General features: G+C 37.1%; 1 pseudogene; it reads left to right on the top strand.

The window, feature by feature from the left end:
* Positions 1-4,124: 4,124 nt before the first annotated feature.
* Positions 4,125-4,991, top strand: LOC102813790 (annotated as a pseudogene).
* The last annotated feature ends 3,790 nt before the right edge of the window (positions 4,992-8,781 follow it).

Raw genomic sequence — 8,781 nt, 5'->3', positions numbered from 1 at the left:
TACAGTTTCAATTTTCTTAACACTTTTTCATAATAAGCCCCTCATAATTATCCTATGTATTTTAAGAAAATATATCAAGATTACCCCCTTTGGAATCTCAAAAACACAATATCCATAACCTTCTTAGTTGACCTCTCTGTCTTAAATTTATCTAGCTTACCAGATCCCCTGAAAAGCCACTGTTTTGAATGGATCTTTTATAAAAACAATATTAGACTAAGACAAGTGAAGTACTAAGAGACTTTATTTACAGCCATTCACTGATCTTGGAGACATGTTTAACATTCTGTTTGGAAGAATTTGTGAACTGAAATCTATAATATTTTGACTTCCTCTTGTAAAACTTAAAAAAAAAATTAAAAATGAGGGGGTAAGGAGAATCAAACTCAGCAGTTCAAGACTAATCGCTATGAAGCTGAGATCAGACATGCTTCTATTCTCTTCTCTCCATTGCCAGTTCTAACACAAACAGTTCTTACATCACTAATCTCTACTTATCTAGATTTGATAATTCATTGCTGTGGTCACACAGAACTCAGGCATTATACTCAAAGTTTTAGGATTTATTAGGGAAATTAACAGGTTGCAATTTAGGATTAGAAATGCTCAGAGCACAATTCTTTCCATTTCTGTGAGAACAGCCTTATCCCAGATATGCCTGCAGACCTCTCTCTGGTTCTAGGCATCTCCACTACAGACCTTTTGCCCTTTGTCTGACTCCAACAATGTTACAAAGGTCCTTTAGCATGGATGATAAATGGCCAAAGGGCATTCCACTCACCTACAAGCCTCAGCTGAAGGCAACCATAGATCAACAAAACTAGCTCTCCAATTAAATGCCTGAAGGCACCCCATTCCACAATTGAATCTCCTTCCAAAGTCACTAAATCTTACTTACTCCATGCACTGGGAAGCCTACTATTTTGTTTGGTCCTTTGGATCTTGGTTTTGCAACTCCTCTTGTCACTTCTGTCCCCTGGGTTAAGGGGATTCAGCATAAAGGGATTATAGGATCAAACAATATGCTACACTTCTGGCTTTTCTTTTTAAAAATAGATTTATAATTATTACAATTTAAAAAAATCTAGAAAATAAAAAGTAATTACCAACAAAAATAAAATGTAGTATATATTTTCTTATGTAGTTACTTTTTCCCAAAGTTTCTTATTTATTTATATGGCTTTGAATTGCTCTTTTGTGTTCTTTAATTCCATTCTGAAAGTATATATTTAGCATTTCTTGTAGGAAAAGTCTACTAGTGAAAATCTCCCTCTGTTTTCTTGGGGGGATTGTCTTTAATTTCTCTTTAATTTTTGAAGCACAATTTTGCTGAATATAGAATTTTTGGTTGACAGTTGTTTGTGTAGTTTTCTTTAGCAGTTTAAAAATGTCATCCTATTCCTTTAATGCTTCCATGATTTCTGATGCAACATCTGCTGTTAATCTTACTGAAGACCCCTTGAAAGTGATGAGTTCCTTCTCTCTAAGTGCTTTCAAGTTTTCTTTTTTGTTGTTCTTTTTTGGGAGTTTAATTATAATGTGTCACAGTAAAATTCTATCTGTCTTTAACTTTCTTGGAGATGTTGAGTTCCCTAAAGGTGTAAGATTAATGTTTTTGTTTTTTATTTGTTATAGCACAACTATTTATTTAAAATGGACACAAAATTAGTATCATTTACAGCATCTTAAGATAACTTGCCCTTGAATGGGAGCTTCCTTTCCAGTACTTTGAAGTCTACAGGACACATCTAGAACATTTACTATTGAAGGGAAATGAAGACTGCTTAAATCAAATGGGGGTGGGGACAGGGGAGGGCCTGTGGTTTTTCTTTTTGATTAATTTCTGTAACACTGTCCTTCGGGCAGTTGAGGGAGTTTCATATTTTCTTTAGACATCATTAGGCACCGAAGCTCTTGCAGGACAACTTTGATGCTATATGAATTCTGCCATTTTGCTAGCACTGATATGGCTCTTGGATCAACTACTCCATTAGAACTATTCACTCCACTCATACTAATTTTTGTTACAAATCTTACAAAGGGGGTTTCTTCTAGGTGTTTAGGCCCACATTCTATTTTAAGACTGTATATCCGGTTTTCATAAATTTTTCTTGGAGGCCCAATTATCATCCCTGTCCATCTTGTAAGTGTCATGTCTTCATCAACTTCTAGACCTCAGCTAACTGTTCCATCTCCTACTCCTTTCTGGCCTTCTTTGAGTTCTTCCAACAGTTGAAAATTGCTAGGGTCTTTTACTCCCAAGCCCTTGGTGTGGTCCTGCATTGCTGTCAGATTTTTTTTTTTTAACAAGTTTTGGGAATTTATATGCATGACTTCTCTACATATTCTTCCTTCGCTTTCTTGTCTATTGTATTTTTAAGGGATCACCATTATGGGTATTTTGATCAATTTAATGGTGTTCCACTTGTTTCTGAGGCTCTGTTCATTTTTATTCACTCATTTACACTTCTGCTTCTCAAATTAGATAATGTCAATCGACCTTATTCAAGTTCTCTAATTTTTTTTCATGTACCTCCTCAAATATGCTGTTGAAACTCTAGCAATTTCTTTCATTCCAGTTGTTTTAATTTCACTTCTAGTATTTCTGTTTTGAGATTTATATGCCTTTACTATTTTTTTATTTGTTTATACATGGTTTGCCTGATTTATTTGTCCATTTTTTCCCATCAACATACTTAAGATCTAAAATCTTTGTCTAGTAAGTCTAATATCTTTGCTTTCTCAATGACTTTTTTACATTATTTATTCTTTCTTGTGTTATTTTTTTATCTTACATTATTTATTTGTTTCAGTTATAATATTTTTCTCTGAGAAAACTATAGGTTGCTCATTTTCCTTATAATATGTACAAGGAACATCTGCAATTTTTCTACCCTGAGTGAATTCTGAGGTAAATAATAAATAATGTTTATTGAGATAGTCTTCATGTTTCATTCATGTTTTCTAATCTATAGAATATTGAACATTTTGAATACTATACTGTGATAATTCTAGAAACAAATTCTTCATCCTCCTAATGGTTTGTTTATGCTGCTTGTTTTTGGATATTGTTGTGCTTTATTGTGTGTTTGTTTTTTGCTTTGGTTGTTGTTGCTAGGTGTCATTGAGTGGGCTCTGATTCACAGTTACCCTATGTATAACAGAATGAAATACTGCTTGCTTCTGCTCCATCCTCACAATTGTCATGTTTGAACCCATTGTTACAGCCATTTTGTCAATCCATCTCAATGGCAGGTCTTCTATTTTACTGACCCTCTACTATCCCCTGGATTCCTGGTGTCACACTATGCTGGACTGCATAGTCAGTTTGAACCACAAATTCAGCAGTTCAAGTTCACCAGCCGCTCCTCAAAAACAATATACAGGGTCACTATGAGTCAGAACTGACTCAACGACACTTAATAGCAACAACTACTATGCCAAGCCTTTCCAGGGACCAATCCTTCCTGATAACATGCCCAAAATACGTGAGATAAAGTCTCCCATCTTTGCTTCCAAAGAAGCATCTTTGAAGACAGATTTGTGTGTTCTTTTGGCTGTCAATGTACTTTCAATATTCTTTGCCAACACCATCATTCAAATGAATTATTTATTCTTACTCATTGTCCAACTTTCACATACATATGGTGGTGGTGTGCCATCAAGTCGGTTCTGATCATAGCAACCCTGTGTAGGGTAACTGAGGGTGCAAATCTCTACAGGAGCAGAAAACCTCATCTTTCTCCTGCAGAGCACCTGGTGGACTCAAACTGCTGACCTTGCAATTGCCAGCACAATGTTTAACCCACTATGCTATCAGGACTCCCATGCATATGAGGCAATTGAAAACACCATGGCTTGGGTCTGGTACCTTAGTCCTCAAAGGGACATCTTTACTAATGCCTTTTAAAACTATTTTTGTAAAGTCTCCATTCTTTTTATGTATAATACCTGACATCTCTGTTTCTCTTGTTTGTGTTCTGTTACTGTGCTAAAAGTGGTATCTTTGAATAACAGGAATTGAAAGAGAGAGAGAAAAGAAGGGAAAAAAAAAAAATAAATAAAAGAGGTGATTCCTTATAGCCGGAAGTTGCAGGCCTTAATTCTCTTTCCCATCTTGCAAGATGGCGGGTGAAAAGGCTGAGAAGCCTCCTACCAAGGTGAAGAAGCCTATAGTCAAAAAAGCAAATGCCAGTGGCAAAGCTAAGAAGACTAATCTCAAGGGCAAAAATCCCAAGCAGGGGAAGCCGCACTGCAGCCGAAATCCTGTCCTAGTCCAAGGAATTGGCAGGTATTCCCGATCGGCCATGTATTCTAGAAAGGCCATGTACAAAAGGAAGTATTCAGCTGCTAAATCCAGGGTTGAAAAGAAGAAGAAGGAGAAGGTTCTTGCTACTGTCACAAAGCCAGTTGGTGGTGACAAGAATGGTGGTGCCCGAGTGGTTAAACTGTGCAAAATGCCTAGGTATTATCCAACTGAAGATGTGCCTAGGAAACTGTTGAGCCACGGCAAAAAACCCTTCAGTCAGCATGTCAGAAGACTGCGGTCCAGCATCACACCTGGGACCATTCTGATCATCCTCACTGGGAGCCATCGAGGCAAGAGGGTGGTTTTCCTGAAGCAGCTGGCCATTGGTTTGCTCCTTGTGACTGGACCTCTGTCCCTCAATCGAGTTCCTCTCCATAGAACACACCAGAAATTTGTCATTGCCACCTCCACCAAAATTGATATCAGTGGTGTGAAGATGCCCAAACATCTCACGGATGCTTACTTCAAGAAGAAGAAGCTGCGGAAGCCCAGGCACCAAGAAGGTGAGATCTTCGACACTGAGAAAGAGAAATACGAGGTTACAGAGCAGCGCAAAGTGGATCAGAAAGCTGTGGACTTACAAATTATGCCAAAAATCAAAGCCATTCCCCAGCTCCAAGGTTACCTGGGTGCTGTGTTTGCTCTCACAAATGGAATTTATCCTCACAAATTAGTATTCTAGATTTCTTACAAATAAAGAACCTCATTAAATAATTGATAAATTTTAAAAAATAATAAAATAAAAGAACCCACAAAACCACAAATCTCACCTGTTGTTAAGTGCCACTGAGTGCATTCTGACTCATAATGACCATGCATAGGGTTTCTGAAAATCAGCTGATGGGTTTGAATCACGAAACTTGTGGTTAGCAGTCCAGTGCATATCCTACAGTGCCACACTAAGACTCTTAATCTTTCCATATTTACTCTGTCCTGGGGCATTCTCTCAATGCTAATCAGCCATTAGCAACCCTGCTTCATTCTTCACTGTACATAGAAATGAACCAGAGGTGAAAGTTTAGAGTCCTTTCAGGTCTTTTTTTGTATTTGTGTGTGTGGAGTTCTGGTGTGGTGCTCTGGGATAAGGCACTGGACCACAAGGCAGGTTTGAACCGTAAGGTCGACATTTCGAACTCACCAGCTGCTCCTTAGAAGTCCTATACAGGGTCACTGTGAGTAAAATCAACTCGACAGCATTTAACAATAACAACAAATCTTTTTGATGCTATATCTTGACATGAGTTTGCTTGTGCCTTTCAAAAGTCTCCAGTATGCACAGGTGCCTTTAAATGTGACAATTTTCAGAAAACACTGTCTAGATTTTCTCCACAGATACTCAGCACTCTATTATTTGCCTCAGTTATAATATTTTTCTCTCAGAAATATTCAGGTTGCTTATTTTCCTTACATTGTTTTCAAGGAATGTCTGCAATTTTTCTACCCTGAGTGAATTCTGAGGTAGGCAAACCATAAACAATCACCTTCCACCTGTCATTTAGGTAATCCCCTGACAGATTGAGAAGACAAATACAATCATTTGAGAACAGGTCTGCTCTGCTTTCTCCAGGACTACATGTAGTCTTTAAGATTCATGATGTACAAAAATGAGAGGAGCAAAAGCAAATAAAAATGTCTCAAAGATATCTCGCCTAATTTGTTTATTCCTTGATTTAGCATTCAATCTGTGCCTGTTAATCCTTTATTGTTTTCAGAGTTTTGACAAAGTTGATTCTACAATTTTTTTTTTTTTTTTTTTTAATCATGGGCTTTACTAACCAAGTTAAGAGACAACCTATATATTGTAACAATTTTGGGAGAACCATATATCTGATAAATGCCCACAGGCCATACCATTCCACCATAAGCCTCAGCCTGAAGACACTCTGATGTAACTCTGTGGGTCAGCAGAGCCCTGGTGTGATGCCATAGGATAAGCACTGGACCAAAAGCTTGGTGGTTCAAACTCACCAGCCGCTCCTTGAAAACCCTACACAGAGTCACTGTGAGTCAGAACTGATTCAATGGCACTTAACAACATAAAGTAACTGACTAGAAAAATGGTAATAGGATTTGAATTAACATTTTACCAAAGAGGATATTTAAATAATCAATAGGCATATGAAAAGATGCTCAACATCATCAGTCTTTAGGGCAAAGCAAATCAAAACTTTAGTGAGATGCCACCTAACTCCCTCTAATAAAGTTTTTTTTTTTTTTTTTTTTTAATTTTTGTGAATTGAATGAAAGAACATTAGCTTTACACTCATCCTATTGTATTTTGTTTCATTGCAGTGATTACAATCCCATCCATGTATCATTGTTCAACAGTATTTGCTTCTATTCCCTCTGCTTTTTTTTTTTTTTTTATTTTTTTTTTATATACACCAAAACATTCAGGAATATACAATTATTCAAACAGACTAGGAAGATGGAATTTCATTGAAGTACTTCTGAATATTAATCACTGAAAAACTTATTAATAGCAGAGAAACACTCTCAGATATAGTGCTGGAAAATGAGCCCCTCAGGTTGGAAGGCACTCAAAAGGTGACTGGGAAAGAGCTGCCTTCTCAAAGTAGACTTGACCGTGATGATGCAATTGGAGTAAAGTCTGTGGGAGAAAAGCCCACGGGAACTTCATTTGCTGATGGGGCACAGCAAATGAAACAGCTGTAAAAAACCATTGAAAATCAGAACACAATTGTACAAAGTATGAATCTGGGAAATTGGAAGTTGTCAAAAATGAAATTGAGTGCATAAACATCAATATCTTAGGCACTAGCAAGTTGAAATGGACTAGAATTGGCCATTTTGAATCTGATGACCACATGGTTTACTATGCTGGAAATGACAAACTGAAGAGGAATGGTGTTTCATTCGTTGTAAAAAAGAACATATCCAGATCATTCATGAGGTACAAGGCTGTCTGTGGTAGGATAGTATCCATGCACCTACAGGGGAGCCCAGGTAATACCACAATTATTCAAATTTATATACCAACCATCAAAGCCAGTGAGGATGAAATAGAAGAATTCTACCAACTTCTTCAATCTGAAATCGATCAAACATGCAATCAAGATGTATTGATCATTACTGGTGATTGGAATGCAAAGGTTGGGAGAAAGAGGAAGAATCAGTAGTTGGAAAATATGGTCTTGGTGATAGAAATGATGCTGGAGAACACATGATAGAATTCTGCAAAAAAATTATTTGTTTATTTCAAATACCATTTTTAGACAGCATAAGAAATGACTATACACATGGATCTCACAGATGGAATACATAGAAATCAAATTGACTACTTCCGTGGAAAAAGTCGATGGAAAAGCTCCATATCATCAGTTGAAACAAGACCAGGTGTGGACTGTGGAACAGACCAAGAATTACTCATACACAAATTCAAACTGAAGCTGAAGAAAATGAAAACAAGTCCACGAGAACCAAAATATGACCTAGAATATATCTCACCTGATTTTAGAGATCATCTGAAGAACAGATTTGATACATTAAACACTAAAGACCAATGACCAGAAGAGTTGTGTGATGACACCAAGAACATCATACATGAAGAGAGCAAAAAGTCATTAAGAAGACAAGAAAGAAGGAAAAGGTGAAAATGGGTGTCAGAAGCGATACTGATGTTAAAGTAAATGGAAGAAATTACGAGAAAAAAGATCATCTCTAGAAGATAAAGCCAAATATTACAATAAAATGTGCAAAGATCTGGAATCAGAAAACCAAAAAGGAAGACCACCCTCAGCATTTCTCAAACTGGGGGAACTGAAGAAAAAGTTCAAGCCTTGACTTTCATTATTAAAAGATTCTCTGGGACAATTATTGAATGATGCAGAATGCATCAAGAGAAGATGGAAGTAATACACAGAGTCACTGTAACAAAAGGAAATGGTTAATGTGCAACTATTTCGAGAGATAACATATGATCAAGAGCCAATGATACTTAGGGAGGAAGTCCAAGGTGCATTGAAAGAATTGGCAAAGAACAAGGTACGAGGAACTGATGGAATAAAAATTGAAATCTCTCAAGAAAGTGAGGCAGCACAGGAGGCACTTACTCATCTATGCCAAGAAATTTGGAAGACAACTATCTAGCTGACTGATTGGAAGAGATCTGTATTTGTGCCCATTCCAGAGAGGTGACCCAACAGAATGCAGAAATCATATGACAATCTCTTTCAAATCCCATGTGAGTAAAGTTTTACTGAAGATAATACAGAAATGGCTGAAAGCATACATTGACAGAGAACTTCCAGAGGTCCAAGCCAGATTCAGAAGAGGTCATGGAACGAGGGATATCATTACTGATGTCCAGCGGATCTTGGCTGAAAACAGAGAATATGAAAAAGATATTTGCCTGTGTTTCATTGTCTATGCAAAGGCTTTCAATTGTGTGGATCATGACAAGCTATGGACACCTTTACAAAGTATGAGTATTCTGGATCCTTAGTTGTCCT

Source organism: Chrysochloris asiatica, unplaced genomic scaffold, assembly GCF_000296735.1.
Source record: "Chrysochloris asiatica unplaced genomic scaffold, ChrAsi1.0 scaffold00353, whole genome shotgun sequence".
In the NCBI taxonomy this organism is placed as follows: Eukaryota; Metazoa; Chordata; class Mammalia; order Afrosoricida; family Chrysochloridae; genus Chrysochloris; species Chrysochloris asiatica.
The sequence above is the reverse complement of the archived record's forward strand: the minus strand, read 5'-3'. Positions and strand labels throughout refer to the sequence as shown.